Below are 18,907 nucleotides of genomic sequence, written 5' to 3'. Positions count from 1 at the left end.
GATCTGTAGGGGTAGTCAGTTCCTTGTATTTTTACCTATTACCTTGCCAAAACTAGACTACAGATGCCAGAATTTCAGGATTTGATGCCAAATCTGTCTGAGTTAGTCTAGTTTTGTAACTGTGTCCTTTCAACTGTCGTCTCTGGTGAGCACTAACATTTAGTGTGTTCTCAAGAATACCCATCAGGATGCCTTCTCCTCTTCTGCCAGGGGGTCTTTCTGCCAGTAGGATTTTCTTTATGAGATCAAGGATAACATGGGGTTTGATCACTAACATCCACGCCAAGTTTGCTTCTCCCTGTTTCCATCCTGTGAAGTTTGTTTACTGGGTTCATTAAAACTATCTTGTTACTGTTTGATTTGATTTAAAATTTAGATGGTCCTGTGATAACCAAACAGCTTTCCAGATTTCTGCTTAAACATACCCAGACAATTTTATTGGTAAATAGCCTTTGAATGTTTAGCTATAATCTAGGTTTCTGGAGTCTTTTCATTTGTATCCATATAAAAATGGAGTTCTAGTACACAGACTTTTATGAGATATAATGTGAAAATGGGAATTAAGTACTTGATGTCAGCTCAGCATATTGTAACACCTCCCTTTGTTCGTCACAGTCAGAAGTTGATCTGTTTCACATGGTAGAAGCCAACACTTTACAATTCTTAAATGGAAGTAAATCTAAAGTGTATCACGCCCTAACATATGTTTTAAATAGCTTTTTTTCCTGATTATAAAACTAATGGATATATATTGTAAAAAATTCAAAGTAAAAAGAAACACATAAAAAAACAGTCAGTTACCATCCACCTCATGGATATTATACTTTGTTATTCAACATTCCGTACATTTCTCTATGCATTCAAATATTTTATTTTTATTTTAAAAAAATTTTCATGTTTATTTTTTGAAAGAGAGAGAGAGAGAGAGAAAGAGGCAGAGAGAGAGGGAGACACAGAGTCTGAAGCAGGCTCCAGGCACAGAGCCCGACATGGGGCTCAGACTCACAGACCACGAGATCATGACCTGAGCTGAAGTCGGATGCCTAACCGACTGAGCCACCCAGGTGACCCTGCATTCAAATACTTTAAAAGACGGTCTTGTTTTTAAATCTTTTTATTGGCTTTTTGTTGTATAATTACATACAGTAAAATTTATCAGTTTTTAAATGTACAGTTCATTGAGTTTTGTCAACTGTACACTCTTATAACCACCATCATCATGATAATAGAATGTTTTCATCATCCCAAAATATTTCTCACATTCATTTAAAATTAGTTCACACCACTATCCCTGGCTTCTTGGAATAACTGATCTGTTTTCTCCCCGTCCTCGTCCCTCTTTCTCCCCCTCCTCCTTCCTCTTCCTCCTTATTTTGAATATAGTTGATGTGTGATGTTACATTAGTTTCACTTATACAACATAATGATTCAACAACTCTGTATATTATGCTGTGCTCACCAAAAGTATAGCTATCATCTGTCACCTTGCAACATTATTACAATTCCATTGACTGTGTTCCCTATGCTGTACCATTTATCCCTGTAACTTATTCATTCCATAACCGGAAGCTTGTATCTCCCACTCCCCTTCACCTATTTTGCCCATCCCCACCCCCCCCCACTCTCTCCTCTGGCAGTTTGTTCTCTGTATTTATGGATCTGTTTCTGCTTTTGTTTGTTTGTTCATTTGTTTTGTCTTTTAGATTCCACATAGAAGTGAAATCCTATGGTTGTCTTTCTCTGACTTATTTCACTTACCATGATACCTGCTAGGTCCATCCATGTTGTCACAAATGGGAAGAGCTCATTCTTTTTTATGGCTGTGTTCTGTTCCATTGTGTGTGTGTGTGTGTGTGTGTGTGCGCACACACATGTATATATACACCACATCTTCTTTATTTATTAATTGATAGACTTTGGCTACTTCCACATACTGGCTATTGTTAATAATATTGTAATAAACATAAGGATGCCATATATCTTTTAAAATTAGTGTTTTTGTTTTCTTTGGGTAAATACCCAGTGGTAGAATTATTGGATCATAGGGTATTTCTATTTTTAATTTTTTGAGGAACCTCCATACTGTTTTCCACAGTGGCTGCACTAATTTGCATTCCCACCAAGAGTGCATGAGGCTTCCTTTTTCTCCTCATCCTTGCCAACACTTGTTATTTTACTGTCTTTTTGATTCTGGCCATTCTGATAGGTGTAAGGCGATATCTCATTGTGGTTTTGATATGCATTTCCCTAATTTGCAAGATTGGTGATGTTGAGCATCTTTTCATGTGTCTGTTAGTCTTCTGCGTATCTTCTTGGGAAAACTGTCTATTCACATCCTCTGCCCATTTTAAAATTGGATTATTTGGGGTTTTCTTTTTGATATTGAGTTGTATAAGTCTTTTATATATTTTGGATATGAATCCCTTATTAAGTATATTGTATGCAAACATTTTCTCCCAGTCAGTAGGCTGTCTTTTTCTTTCATTGATGGCTTTCTTTGCTGTGCGGAAACTTTTTATTTTGATGTAGTCCCAATAGTTTATTCTTGCAACTTACCTGTTTCCTTAATTTCCTTTTTGGATTGTTCATTATTGGCATATAAAAGCAATTGATTTTTGTGTGTTGATTTTGTGTCCCGCAACTTTGCTGAATTCATTTGTTAGATATGATATTTTCCCTTTTTAATGTATTCTATGGGATTTTCTCTATATAGGATCATGTCATCTGTGAATAGAGATAGTTTCACTTCTTTCCAATTTGAATACTTTCCCCCCCTTGCCTAATTGCTCTGGCTAGAACTTCCAGGACACGGTTGAAAAGCAGTATTGAAAGCAGGAATCCTTGCCTTGTTCCTGATCTTATGGGGAAAGCTTTCAGTCTCACCATTAAGTATGATGTTACCTATAGTTTCTCATAAATATCCTTTATCATGTTGAGGAATTTCCCTTGTATTGCTATTTTTGTGAGTGTTTTTGTTACGAAATGCTGTTGGATTTTGTCAGATGGTTTTTCTGCATCAGTTGAGATGATCATATGGTTTGTGTAATCCCTTCCATCAATGTGATATATTGATTTTTTCATGTTCAACTACCCTTGTATTTTTGAGATAAACCCCACTTAGTAATGGTGTATAATCCCTTCAGTACAGTTTTAGGTTTAGATTGCTAGTGTTTTGTTTAGGATTTCTACATTGATAATCATAGGTTATTGGTCTTTAGTTTTCTTTTCTGGTGCTTTCTTTGTCTGGCTTTGGTTTCAGTGTAATGCTGGCCTTAGTATGAATTAAGAACTTTCCTATCCTACTTCACTGAGTGGAAGATTTTGAGGAGAGTGGGCGTTAATTCTTCTTCAGATGTTTGCTAGAATTTACCAGAGAATCCATCCTTTCTTTGTAGTCAGGTTTTTGATTACTGTTTCAATCTCTTGTTATAGATCTGTTCACATTTGTTAATTTCTTCTTGAGTCATTATTGGTAATTGGCATGTCTCTGGAAATTTTTCTCTTTCATCTAAATAATTTGTTGGCACACAATTTTCCATAGTATTCTGTTATAACTCTTTTTATTTCTGTACTGTTGGTAGTGATGTCTCCACTCTCATTTCTGATTTTAGTTACTTGTGTCTTCTCTCTGTTTTTCTTGCTCAATTAATTTTATTGATCTTTTCAAAGAACTGATTTTTGGTTTTGTGATTCTTTTTATTGTTTTCTATTTATTTCATTAATCTCCACCCTACTTTTTATTATTTCCTCCTTCTGCTACCTTTTGGTTTGCTCTTCTTTTTCTCGCCTCTTAAGGAATAAAGCTATGGTCAGTTGACAGAGGAAGAGAAGAACCAAGCCTGGTTTATACATAGTTGTGCATGATATACAGGTACCACCCTAAATTGCAGAGTGGCAGTGCTTTCTGGGACACCCCTAGTGAAGGCAGAACTTTGAGAAGTGATCCTGGTTATTCACTTTGCTTTGAAGGAGAAATGGCCAGACATGCAATTATAATCTGATTCATGGGTTGTAACGAATGGTTTGGCTGGATTGTTAGAGGCTTGGAAGGAGTATGAGTGGAAAACTGGCAACAATGAAATTTGGAGAAGAGATATGTGAATAAATCTCTCTGAATGAGCAAAAAATATGAAGATATCTGTATTCCATGTGAATGCTCACCAAACGTTAATAATCAAGTGTATAGGATGGCTTCTCCTGTAGATACCAATCAGCCTCTTTCTTCAGGCACCCCTGTCATTGCCTAGTGGACTTAGGAACTAAGTGGCCATGGTGGCAAGGTTGGAGCATAGGCTCAGCAACATGGACTGCTACTCATTAAGGCCAACCTAGTCATGGCCACCCCTGAGTGCCCAGGCTGCTAGCAGCAGAGACTAATACTTAACCCCTGTTATGGCAATATCACCAAGGGTGATCAACAAGCTACCTGGTGGCAGGTTGATATATGTTGGACTGTTTCTGTCATGGAAGAGGCAGCATTTTGTTCTTACTGGAGTAGACACTCTGAATATGCATTTGCTTTTCTTGCTTGCAATGTTTCTGCCAAAGCTGCCTTTGGTGGATTTACAGAATGGCTTATCAATCATCATCGTATTTCTCACAATCTTGCTTCAATCCAGGAACATACTTAACAGCAAAAGAAGTGTGGCAATGTACTTATGCTTATGGAATTCATTGGTCTTACCATGTTTCCACCATGTTGAAGGAGCTGGCTTCAAGAGATAGTGGAATGACGTTTTGAAGACTCAGTTACAGTGCAAACTAGGTGGCAGTACTTTGCAGGATGGGGACAGGGTTTTCCAGAAAGCTGTATAAGCTCTAAATCAGCATCCAATATATGGTGATGTTTCTTTCCTAACCAGAATTCATGGGTCCAGGAATCAAGGGTTGGAAATGGGAGTGGGCATCACTCACTTTTAACCCTAGTTACCCACTAGGATAATTCTTGCTTCCTGTTCTCATGACCTTATGCTCTGTTGGCCTAGAGGTTATTTCTTCCAAAGGGAGAAATGCTTCAACCAGGAGACACAACAATGATTCAATTGAACTGGAAGACAAGACTGGTGCTCAGCCACTTTGGGCTCCTCATGCCACTAAGTCAGCAGACAAAAAGGTAGTTACTGTGGTGGTTGGGATGATTGATCCTGACTACCAAGGAGAAATTGGACTACTGCTCCATAATGGAAGTGAGGAAAAGTATGTCTGGAATACAGGGGACCCCTTAAGGTGTTTTAGTATTACCACGCCCTGTGATTAAGGTCAATGGAAAAATCCAACAGCCTAATCCATTCAGGAATTGAAGGTTTAGGTCATCACATGTAAAGAATCATGAAACAAAACTGGCAGAAGCTTTACTGAAGGCAAAGGAAATTCAGAATGGCTGGTTGAAAACATTAGCTATAAATACCAGCAATAACTATGTGATCAATTACAGAAATGAGAACTGTAATTGTTGTGAGTATTCCATATTACTCTTATTTAGTTATGAATATATTTGCAAAGTATCATATATTTGTTTACTTCCCTCCATTATACCCTTATTATATAACATAAAGTATATTTATTTTAGATCATAGTATTTAGGTATTAATTTATTTTATATCGTAGTATTTATGTTACAGATTTCAGGGAGAAGAGTAAGCATCACTCAAGGACTTTTCCTCTTCTGTGGAAGGTGTTAGTGTGTTTCAGTTGTACACAGGATAGTTGTATCATATAAGGAGGAATTATGACCTTATTATTGTCTATTTGGAGATTTAATATGATTTAAGGAGATATGTATAGGTGTCAGGTTGACAAGGAGTGGACTTGTGATCTTTAATTTTATGTTTCAAATAAAGACTCAGATATTTGGTTAAACATTATTTCCAGGTATGGCTATGAGGGTGTTTCTGGATACAATTAATATTTGAATTGGTAGATGAGTAATGCATATTGCCCTTCCAAATGTGAGTGGGCTTCATCCAGTCCAGTGAAGGCTTGAATGGAATTAAAAGCTGAGTAAGAAGAAATTCTTTCTCTCTGCCTGCTCTTGAGTTAGGACATCAGTCTTCTCCTACCCTCAGACTTGGGCTTGGACTGGAACTTATAATATTGACTTTTCTGTTTCGTAGGCTCTCAGATCCAGGCTGGTCCTAGACCATTGGCTCTCTTGAGTCTCCAGCTTGCTAACTACAAATCTTAGACTTCTCAGCCTCCATCACTGTGAAAGCCAGTTCCTTGTAGTAGGTCTCTTAATATGTAGAGTGAAACAAAACAATATATAGACATACATACATAAATCTAGCTCTCGAACTACATATGGATCTAGATTCCTGTATCTCTTAATGGTTCTGTTTCCCTAGAGAACCCAGACTAATACACTTAATTGCAACATGGATAAAGCTTGAAAATATTATGCTAAAAGCAAGAAGATATTTACAAAAGGCCACATATTATATGATTTCATTTTTATGAAATGTTCAGAATAGGCAAATCCATAAATAGGAAGTGGATTAGTTGTTGCATAGGACTTGGGAAGTTGGGGGCGAATGGGTAATGATTTGTAATGAATAGGGTGTTTTCTTTTGTCAGTGATGAAAATGTTTGAAATTGATTGTGGTGATTATTACACGATTGTGTGCATACAGTAAATACCATTGAATTGTACACTTTATATTTGTGTATTGTGTGGTATGTGAATTATATCTCAGTGATTGTTATATAAAAAGTCACTTGGCTCTTTACTTATGGAATGGATGTATATCTTGATTGTCCATGTATTCCGTCACTCTGTATTTCTGTCTTTATGCCAATACCACATTGTCTTGATTACTGTAACCCTATAGTAAATATAATCAAGGAATGCAAATTATCCATTATTTTTCTTCTTTTTCAAACTGCTTTGGCTATTGGGCATTCTTTGCATTTCCTTGTAAATTTTAGAGTAGGCTTATCAAATTCCGTAAAAGGAACTACTGGGATTTTGATTGAGATTGCACTCAGTCTATACATCTTGGAATAATTCTTTATTCATTTAGATGTTCTCTTGTTTCTCATCAGTTATATTTTATTAGCTATATGCCTAAGTATTTCATTTTTTATTGTAATTGCTGTTTTATCACCTTTGTTCGTGAGAGTTGTATTCACTGGATATAGAATTCTATGTTGGGTTTTTGTTTGTTTTTAACTTGCAGTATTTTAAAGAGGGTTTTCCTGTTATTTATCTCCTGGCATGCTTAGTTTTGAGCCAAAAAATATGTGTGCAATTTGAATTAAAAGGTAATTCTTGTCTGTGTTCCTCTGCATATTATATGTTTTTACCCTACATTATTTTGAGACTTTTCTCCTTATCATTGATTTTTAGCAATTTGATTATGAAGTACCACTGTATGGTCACCTGGATTTGTTGAGTTTTTTTGGATTTGTGTGTTTAGAGTTTTCATCAAATTTGGAAAAAAATTAACCATTATTCCTTCAAATATTTTTTTCCTCTCTCCTTTTTGCTACCCTTTCACCTGCCTGGGGTTATGGGTCCACAGGTGTGATACCATTTCACTCTTTTTTTCCCCTCTGATTTTGATTTTTTTGGAGGGAATGATGTGAAGTTCGCGTTCTTCATCTTTAGTGTTTAATGTGCTGTTAATCCTATTCAGTATATTTTTTAATATTATTTTATTTTACTTTTATTTTATTTTATTTTATTTTATTTTATTTTATTTTATTTTATTTTATTTTATTTTATTTTATTATTTTATATTAGAGAGAGAGAGAGAGCATGCAAGTAGGGGAGGGGGCAGAGGGAGAAAGAGAGAATCCCAAACAGGCTTCACACCCAGCACGGAGTCTTATATGGGGCTCGAACCCATGACCCAGGGATCATGACCTGAGCCCAAATCAAGAGTCATACATTCAGCTGTTCAACTGACTGGCCACCCAGGTGCCTCCTAATACAATGTATTTTTAAAATAGACTTAGCTTTTATTAGAGTAATTTTAGATACACAAAAAAATTTGTGCAGATAGTACAGAAAGTTCCCATATACCCCAAATCTGGTTTTGCCTGTTACTAACATATATATTTATATGGTACATTTGTTACAAATAATGAACCAATACTGACACATTCTTATTAACTTTACTTGGGTTTTTTCCACTTCTTAAGTAATGTCTTTCTTCTGTTCTGGGATACCATCTGAGATACCACATTACATTTATTTGTCCTGTACCCTTAGGCTCCTCTTGACTATGACAGTTTCTCAGATTTTGCTTGTTTTTGATGATCTTGATGATTTTAAGTAGTACTGGTCAGTTATTTTCTGTGATTCCCCTCTATTGGAATTTCTCTGAGGTTTTTCTCATGATTACACTGGGGGTTATGGGTTTTTGGGAAGAAGTCCGCGGAGAAAAAATGTCATTTTTTTTTTTTTTTATCATATCATATCTAGAATACATCCTATAGGGGTTCCTGGGTGGCTCAGTTGGTTGAGCATTTGACTTCAGCTTAGGTCATGATCTCATGGTTTGTGAGTTTGAGCCCCGCTCAAAGTGAGCACACTGACAGCTGCACCATCATCTCAGAGCCTGTTTCAGATCCTCTGTCTCCCTCTCTCTCTGCCTCTCTCTCTCTCTCTCTGTCTCAAAAATAAACTTAAAAAAAAAAAGACTGCATCCTATAACATGCTTTATCACTATTCATGTTGAACCTTGACCACCTTACTGAGATAGTATTTGTCAGGTTTCTTTACTGTAAAATTGGCCTTTTTCCCCCTTTTCCGTACTGTATTTTTTAAAATATTTCACCCATTTGTTTAATTTAAAGTTTATTTATGTTGAGAGAGAGAGAGATTGAGCGAGTGCATGCACACACAGGGAAGGGGCAGAGAGAGGGAGCGAGAGAGAATCCCAAGCAGGCCCCACAGTTAGTGCGGAGCTGGATGCAGGGCTCAAAGTCATGAACCGTGAGATCATGACCTGAGCCAAAATCAAGAGTTGAGTGCTTAACTGACTGAGTCAACCACGAGCCCCTAAAGATTTTATTTTTAAGTAACTTCTATAGCCAAAGTGGGGCTTGGACTCATAACCCCAAGCTCCAGAGTTGCTCACTGTCGTGACTGAGCCAGCTAGGCACTCCTTCCGTACTATATTGTTTAAGAATCATGTCACCATGTGCAGCCCATGCTTGAACATCGAGACGTTATGCTCCTTCTCTTGAGGGAGAGTATCCATATAAATTACTTGGAAGTGTTGTGCATGTGGAAGATTTGTCTGTTCCTCCCATGCCATTTATTTATTCATTCAGTTGTTTATTTATATCAGTGTGGACTCATGGATATTCATCTTATTCTTTGTGTTATAATCATTACTAGTTAATTTTGTTGCTCATATTATTCCTGCTTTAGGCATTGGGAGCTCCTTCAGTTGGCTCCTGTGTCCCTTTCATAGTTCCCATCAATGTTGTTGTTTTTCTTTCTGCTTCCTTACTTTCTGGCACTACGGGATGCAGGCTTGTCTTGCATATCTCCTGCTTCAGTCATAGAAGCAGCCATTTCTGCAAGGAGCCCTTGTTCCCTTTATTGAAGAATGCCATTAGAAACAGGGTTGGAAATGTTTTTAATGTATTTTTCATCTCTAGAAGTTCCCTTTGGGTTCTTTTTATATTTCACATTTGTTTTCTGCTAACAATCATGTTTTTTTCTATATTCTTGAACAAATAGAATGTCTTTGTAACAACTGTTTTAGCTCATGTATTATGAGGTCTCTCCTACTCTGGCTGGTGGGAATATGCACTATATATACCATGTGTGGACTCTGGGAATTGTTGTGTCTCCTCCGTCCCAGTATTTCTTCTCCATGTCTTTGGAAGCTCTGTGGCATATGTGCACGGATTAGTAAACAGTCAAAACCCTGAGGGGACCCCTCCAGTGCTCTTTTTGTGCCCCTCTCTTCTCCCTTTCTTGGCCACCTTGACTTCTGTTCTCTCCATCAGTGAGATCATGGGCTGTCTTTGAGTTCCCTCTACCTGATGCAGTTGGGAAACTGGCTTCAAGCAGTCAACCGAGACATTTCTGAACTCACTGTGCTTATTCCCAATCTCTCAAGGATTATAGTACTATGATGCCACTTGTCCAGTGTTTCAAAGTCTTTTCTTCACGTGTTTTGTCTAATTTTCTTTTTGCTTTTTGTGACAGACTAAATCCAGCCCTTGTTACTCTATATTCACTGGGAGAGAAAGTCAATAAACTATTTTAAATATAAATACAAATTGTGGGCACTTTCCATGTCATTAAATATTCTTGTGAAATATGATTTTAATTATTGCATGTATTTCCATCATACACCTGGTTCAACTGTTTTCTCATCTGGTCTTTAGCCTTTGAACTTTGGTTATGGTGTTTTTCATAAGCAAAAGTTCATATGGTAGACAAATATAACAGTCTTTACTTAATGGTTTCAGATTTTGCATTTGTGATTAGAAAGGCAAGATAAATATTTGCCTGTTCCTTTTATTCTGGTTAGTTTGTGATTTTATTTTTTACATTAAATTCATTAATCCATCTGGGATTCATTTTTATATATGATGTGAGGTAATGATCTATATTTATTTTCTCCAAAGTGATAAAAACATGAGAATATGGAAAGAAGCATTAAGTAGATAAAAACCACACCCAATTCCTATTTCTCTCTCCTCCCCTTCTAGGACTCCAGTAACATGCATTTTAGATAATTTTTCCTATTCCCCATGTTTTTTTTTGTGTGTATACATATAAATTTATATATATATATATATATATATATATATATATATGTAATCTTTTATATGTATATTTGTAATTTTCTTTTTCTTTCTGTTCTTTGATCTGGCCTTTTTTTTTTTTTGACTGATCTGTTTTCCATTTTACTAATCTTTAATTCTGTTCTATCATCAACTTTTGAACCCATCTATTCAATTATATATTTGTTGTTGCCTTTTTCCCCTCTACAATTATAGGAAAATTTGGTTCATTTTTTATGCATTTCAGTTCTCCAGTGAATTCTTCATCTTACTGTCTATTTTTTTGAACATTACTCATCAGTTATAAAGGAGAAATCTTGACAACTCAAAAATCTGGTTCACCAAAAAGAAAATTATATATGCAAATATATATATTTGTCTCTCCTTAACTGTGGTCATTTGGTCTTATTTGTTGGCATTCTTGGTGATTTGGGATTAAATTCTGGACATTTTACATTAAAAGTATAGAAGCTCCAGATTAATTCCTTCAAAGTGGATTTGATTTTCTAATAGCAGTAAAATTGATCTAGGAAGATCACCTTTATCCAATTAGGTACTGAAACTATTTGAGGCTTTGTTGCAGGTTTTGTGAAGACTATTTCCTGTTGCCCTCACTTACAGGGCATAGCCCTGCAGGGTTTGAACTGAACGCTTATAGTGCTTCCAGGGTCCCTCCTCTCTTGGCCACTCCTGAGCTCTTTATTCTGGTCTCCTGAATCCTACATGATCCGGCTCTGCCTTGCCCCTCTGCCATGTCTTACACATGTCTCCCTTTCTACCCTTTAGGGTCTAATCTTTTGTTGTTGTTGTTGCTTAAGCATGCAAGCTTATGTCTGCCTTAGATTTGTTGTAAAAACTCTCTGTTCTGCCCAGCATGCTTTTCATCAAGACTGCCTGCTTCCCACTCAGTCAAGTCCCAGGTTAAATGTCACATCTGTAGAGCACTCCCACCCCTCAGCATTTTCTAGCTCATCAACCTTTTTACTTTCTGCAGGGCATTTAAAATCATGTGATTTTTTCCTGTTTGTTGTTTTTGTACTTTTCTGTATCTCCACTGAAGTAGAAGGTAAACTCCACCAAAACAGGGACTTTATCTTTATTGTTCGCTACTTTATTCCTATCACCTAGAACTGTCCTGTTCAATACGGTAGCTACTTGCCACATAGACAGCTTTTGAGCACTTAAAATGCGGCTAGCTCTTTTAAGAGATGTAAGGATAAAATATATACCAGGTTTTGGAGACTTAATATACATAAAGATACTGTAAAATATATTAATTGTTTTTATACTGACTGTTGAAATGATCAAATCTGGGATATATTAGGTTAAATGTCTTGTTGAAATTAACTTTGCCTATTTATATTTTTACTATTTTTTTAATGTTTATTTTTGAGAGAGGGAGAGAGACAGAACATGAGCTGGGGAGGGGCAGAGAGAGAGGGAGACACAGAATCTGAAGCAGGCTCTAGGCTCTGAGCTGTCAGCTCAGAGCCCGATGCGGGGCTCGAAACCACAAACTGTGAGATCATGACATGAGCCGAAGTCGGACGCTTAGCTGACGGAGCCGCCCAGGAGCCCCTTTTTTACTGTGTTTAATGAGGTGAGTACAGAATTTAAAATATATATGTGGCATACATTTCTGATTGGCATTCATTTCTGTTGGACAAAATTGACCTATGATAGTCACTAGCCAGGGAAGAATCATCCTTTTTATTTAGGCTTTTCCCTATTTTCTTAATACCACAAATAGAAAAAATACAATATTTTCTTGTTGGTCCAAATTTTTGAAATGTTATTTAAAAATGATGACTATTGAGGATATAGGTTTGTTTTTACTACTTTAAAAGGTCTTAAACTTTAATGTTTTTATTTGGTTATTTGTTTAATTTTTTTTCAATAATGATTTAGTTTTTCTGTATTTTTCCTATTTTATTTTATTTTTTTTAATGTTTATTTTTGAAAGAGACAGAGTGCACATGAGCTGGGGAGGGGCGGAGAGAGAGGGGGACAGAGGATCTGAAGCGGGCTCTGAGCTGTCAGCCCAGAGCCTGCCATGGGGCTTAGCCCCATGAACTGTGAGATCGGCACCTGAGCCGAAGTCACATGCTTAACAGACAGCCCCCCAGGCACCCCTATGTTTTTCCTACTTTAGGGTATAACCCTCACTTTTTTCAATGCAAACTTCTCTTGAAATTATCCTTTCTAAATGTTATTAACCTTCCATGTGTTATATAAAACAAAAACACGTTAAAACAAAGGTGTTTGGACATTTACGTCTTAATAAGAACAGCGAGGCATTAATTGAAGATGAAATTCTACCAAAAGTGTTTGAAAATTTGTGACATATATTTTGAATGGCCAGAGGTCATTTGATCTTTTATTTTGTTGAATCTGTTGGCGTTTGCCTTTTAGACAGTATACTAGTAGGCTAAGACCCCTAAAATATTTCTTGGACAAGAAGACATGAAGGGTGATAAAAATGGATGGAGAATTCTTAAATAAGATACAATGTAATAACTCTTTTATGAGACTGTTTCTTTTAGGATATGAACCTGTTTTTGGATTGTCTTTAGTGGACTGTTTCTTGATTGTGGTTGATAACTCTTGTGAAATCACTGATTAAAACCAAGCAGCTTTTAATTCTGGAAACATGACTCAGCAGACATATATAGAAACAGTTATACTTGCAAACATCCACATGAATGGAGAGATGCATACAGGAAAATTAAGATATGTTTTTAGAAGGCAGTTTAAATACCTCACAGTTTAGGGAAAGGCCATGGAACATATGAGCTGTGATTTAATTTTTTTTTTTTTTTTAGTTTTTCAGGAAATGGAAAATAATGGCAAATCACACCCATCAAGTTCCAATAACTGAAAACACTTAGTCTACAAGGGACTAAAACAAGACCTTTTATTCTTGGAATGATATTTAGTTACTCTGGTCTTGTAAGAACAACTAAACTTTTCCTTCTGATTTTCTCTCTAATGAGAAAGTGGTATCTGGGTTTAGACTAATATTGGTTTTGAATGTCTGTTTGGTCATATGCTGCATGGCAGTAACATGACTTTTTCTACTTGGGGAAAGGATGAAATAATCACAAATTGTAAAATTTGGTGGTTCATAGATAATTATTACTATGGCCACTATATATTTCAAAAGTATAAATATTGTGCAAAGTATTTATTTATGGGAACTTCATGTAAGTAAAAATGGGGCTTGGGGATTGAGTAAGAAAATATTTTCTCGGGGCGCCTGGGTGGCGCAGTTGGTTAAGCGTCCGACTTCAGCCAGGTCACGATCTCGCGGTCCGTGAGTTCGAGCCCCGCGTCAGGCTCTGGGCTGATGGCTCAGAGCCTGGAGCCTGTTTCCGATTCTGTGTCTCCCTCTCTCTCTGCCCCTCCCCCGTTCATGCTCTGTCTCTCTCTGTCCCAAAAATAAATAAACGTTGAAAAAAAAATTAAAAAAAAAAAAAAGAATATTTTCTCATTATTTTTAAGGTCCTAGTTTGTTCCACAAAATGAAATTAGGAAGATTAAAAAAAACAACATCTATTTAAAAACATTGTAGAAGTTTAATCTTTTAAAGGAGGCCTAAATCTTGAGTAAGGCAGGAGTTGGGCTGGTTCTGATTTCAACTGGGAAAATATAGCTCAATTACAAAAAGCCTCAAAGGAAGGTGTGAAATAATTGGAAGTTTGAAATAACAAATCAAGGAGACTGTGCAAAAAGTTAGTCTTTAGCAAGACCACAAATTATCAAGGTATCAAAATACCTGTTCAGGGCTTGAAAACTCTATTTAAGATGAAAATAACTCGAAGGCAAAGCCTATAGAGCAAGGAAAAGTTTGAAGCTTGAAAACTAATTGCCTTCAATTCATGGGTTAGAAGCCTGGCTAGCCAAACACATTCACTGGCCAACAGCTCAACTTTCCTAATGAGAAACAAAACCTTCTCTTCTTGAGATTACCTCTATAAACTATGTAGGTTAAACATGGACAGGCATTGCTATTTTTATGTTGAAGAGATAGATTTTAGTGTTTCTAAGCAAAGACGTGGGACCTTAAGACCAACCTGCGTAATTTTAGGGTTCTGGGAATTTTTAGAATTTACAGAGATAATTGAAGGAAAATTTTTTTGTCATTGTTTTGAGTTTATCATGAATAACCACTCTCATTTCTTTAGTGTATGATGTCTTGCCATATATGTAGGTGATATTCTTCATAATCTGTGTTTAAAAATCAGTAAGCCTTTGGGGCACCTGGGTGGCTCAGTAGGTTGAGTGTCCGACTCCTTTTTTTTTTTTTTTTAATGTTTTATTTGTTTACTTTTGAGAACAAGAGAATGTGAGCAGGGGAGGAGGCAGGCAGAAGATTTGAAACCCCTGTGCCGAGAGCAGAGAGCCTGACGTGGGGCTAGAACTCACAAACTGTGATATCATGACCTGAGCCAAAGTCGGAGACTTAACTGACAGAGCCACCCAGGCACCTCTACTGTCTGACTCTTGATTTCCGCTCAGGTCATGATCCCAGGGTCATGGGATTGATCCCTGCGTTGGGCTCCATGCTGAGTGTGGAGCCTGCTTAAGATTCTCTCTCTCTCTCTCTCTCTCTCTCTCTCTCTCTCTCTCTCTCTCTTTCTCTCTCCCTCTCCCCCTCTTCCCCTCTCCCCTACTCTGTCTCTCTCTCAAATAAAAATAAATAAATAAAACTTAAAAAGAAATAAACATCAGTAAGCCCTTATTTATAGATTATCCTCCACAAAAGTTCTGAAGGGTCAGCACAAAGCAAAGGCTCTTATGAAAGACTTTCTTCTCAACTGCCCAGTACACTGTCTGTGAGAATGTGCTTGGCTGCAAATAACAGTAAACCCTACCAAGGGTGGCTCTGTTATCATATAGCAAGAAAGTGGGGCTGATCCATGGATTCACCAAATCACTAACAACCCGCACATGGTCTTTCTTTTTGCTCCACTGTATTAAACATCCTTCATTTTGCCTCTTGGTCGTAACATTGCTTCTGAAGATACAGGTGAAGGGAAAGAGGGCAAGTTGGTCAGCTCCATTTATTAGTTCATCATGAGCTTTTCCGTAAGTCCCTTTCCAATGGCCCCCTTATATTTCTTTGAGCATGCTGGGTCACATGGCCACCCCAGCTGCAAGGGAAGTAGTAAATTAGGAATAACATTAAAGAGCTGGCTTAGGCCAAAATGCCTGACTTTGGGCACTTGCCATCCAGACTAAAATCAGGATGTGTTAGCAAGAAAGAAGGAGACAATGAATACTTGGAAGAAAAATACACATCACTTGAAATAACTTTTGAGCCACTGTGAAGTATTCCTGAAAATGGTATGTGTTATGTGATGTTAATCCTACTGTCTTTCAAGCTACCTTTTGTAATTCCATTATAAAATTGATGTTTCAAATATAATGGTAAAATGATATCTTAACTAAGTCATTGAAAAGCTGAGGTGGATAAAAAAGAAAAATCTTCACAGTAAGATTTATAACTCTCAGGTCTTCTATTGTATATAATTGCTTTAATATGTAGACATTTGATAAAAACTGTCAGGCCAAAAACCGTAGGATGGCCTTTCACAAGAGAAATACATTAAGAACCTGTCATATCATCTCATCTTACATAATCTCCTTGTTTCAAGCGAACCATATTTTTAAAAAATTTTTAATGTTTATTTATTTTGAGAGAGAGAAAGAGTGCAAGCAGGGGAGGGGCAGAGAGAGGGAGAGAGAGAATCCCAAGCAGGCTCCACGCTGTCAGCACACAGACCAATGTGGGGCTCCATCCCGCGAACTGTGAGATCATGACCTGAGCCAAAATCAAGAGCTGGACACTCAGCCAACTGAGCCACCCAGGTGCCCTCAAGTGAACCATCTTGATGTTTCCATGTTTACAAATGGTGATAAAGAAAGTGACATTGTTTTTTTTTTTTTCCTTTTTCCAAATCATTAAAAGCCAAATAGGACTATACCTGGGGTTCATGTACTTAGAACCAGCCTTCCACAAGTATCACTAAGAAAACTGATGTCAGCATCTCAGAGCATGCTCCTATTTTCATAATCACTGCTCTTTTCCCACATTTTAATGATGAAGTTTTCTCTCTGTTCTTGGTATTCACTGCACTTTTACTAATAAGTCCCCATATTACAAGTGGTTATATAGCAGACTTATAATTACCTAAAAATGTGTTGCATCCCACCCCACCATAAAGCAGTGTCTCTCCTTCTGCTTAACAGGCCATAGAGGATAGATAATCCAGAGATCACTGAAATAATATAGTCATAACCTACTATGTCCCATTTTTAGGACTGGATCATGAGGCACAAAGATAAATCCATACTACAACACAGTACTACAAGGAAAGGCATGGATAGATTCAGAACAAGGCAGGATGGTAGCACTCTGGAAGTGGTTATTCATTCTGGTTGGTTTCGTAAAATGTTGCACAGAGAGCACAAACTTGAACTGATTTTGAAAGATGAATATAAGTGTTTTAGATGGACATAAGAGTTAAGAATTAAATTTGCAGGTAGAAGTATGAACATGAAGATGTTGTATTACATAGTGAAATTAGAGAATGTTAAGTACCCTGTAATGGCTGAAACTCAGGCTGTACAAAAAGCGTTGTTTGTTAGATGAATATGGAGAAGTAGAATAAAGACAGACTATGAAGAACAGTGGTCATCATATTAATGGACGTTACCCTGTAGAGTTTTCTCTAGAGTCTTAACACGTTGTGAAGAGCAAGGGATAGAACCAAGAGCTCTTGGATAGAACCCAGATACGTCAGTCATCTAAGAGTGAGACAGATTCAGGCCCTGAGCTAAGGCAATAACCTGGTGATGGAGTAGAAGAGTGGTATAAGGAAAAATAGGAAGTTAAAATCGACCATTTTGAGGCTGATGGAATGGGGGATATGGAGGAATTCTTTCTCCTTTCTGGTTTCAGTGCCTAGAACCTGATATTTTGCTGCCAGAATAATCACCTTGTTTCTATGCTATATTAGTATGTGTGTGTGTGTGTGTGGGGGGGGGTATTTATTTAGTTATTAATTATGGGAATTGGCTCACATCTCATGTGGTTATGGAGGCCAAGAAATCCCACAGCCTGCTATCTGCAAGCTGGAGAACCAGGGAAGCCTGAGATGTAATTCAATGCAAGTCCAAAGAAATGAGGACCAAAAGCTGCTCATATTGGTCTCAGAGTCTGAAGGCCCCCAAACCAGAAACTCTGATATCTGAGAGCTCAAAAAGAGAGAATTCACCCCTCCTACACCTCTTCTAGTCAGGTCCTCAGTGAATTGGATGCTGCCCACCTACTGTGCTGAGGATGGATCTTCTTTATTCAGTCTACTGAATCAAATGCTAGTCTCTTCCAGAAAACCCTCCCAGACACTCCCTGAAATAGCCTTTTACTAGCTATCTGGGCATCTCTTAACCCTGGGCCAAGTTGACGTGTAAAATTAACCATCACACGTGCTTTTTTTTTTTTTTTTCTTAAGTGAAGTCACACTTTATGTGACTTTAAAACTGTATATAGATTTTAAGGATGGGTCCATTGTCACTGTTTCCATGACACTTTATTTCTACCACTTGGAATTACCTTCTCCCTCCTACATGCCAGAGATATTTCTTGAGTTTTATAGTAATGTTTATCATGTTCTCCCATGTGTTTTAGGTATCTCCTGTCCCTGCAATGTAAGTGTTCTTCTATGGTCTAATCTGTCTAAATTCTGCCAGGAAGAACCGTTGTGGAACAAAAACTTGCTTTCTTCATCTGTGAGTCTTTCACAACCCTTAGAAGAATAAACTGCACACAGAAAATACTCAAGGATTTTATTAGATGAATGAGTACATTCCTGTTAGAATTCATCAACTTGAAAGTTTTAATTAGACAATTCAAAATGTCTGGGGAAAGATTTAAACAACTGGTTTTATAAAATAAGATGTATGTATATAATACGACTATTTATTAATTCTAATATAGAGGCCTGATAGTTAAATATTAAAAAAAAATCTGCAGTGAAAAGGAAGAATAACTTCCTAACAAAATTTATTTTTATTTATTTACTACTTCAGCTGTTTTCTGACACATGAGATTCCAAAATAGGTACAAGGGAGTGGAGGAAAGAAAACCACC

This window comes from Prionailurus viverrinus, chromosome E1, assembly GCF_022837055.1.
Source record: "Prionailurus viverrinus isolate Anna chromosome E1, UM_Priviv_1.0, whole genome shotgun sequence".
NCBI classification, from domain to species: domain Eukaryota; kingdom Metazoa; phylum Chordata; class Mammalia; order Carnivora; family Felidae; genus Prionailurus; species Prionailurus viverrinus.
This window is presented reverse-complemented; position numbering follows the sequence as displayed.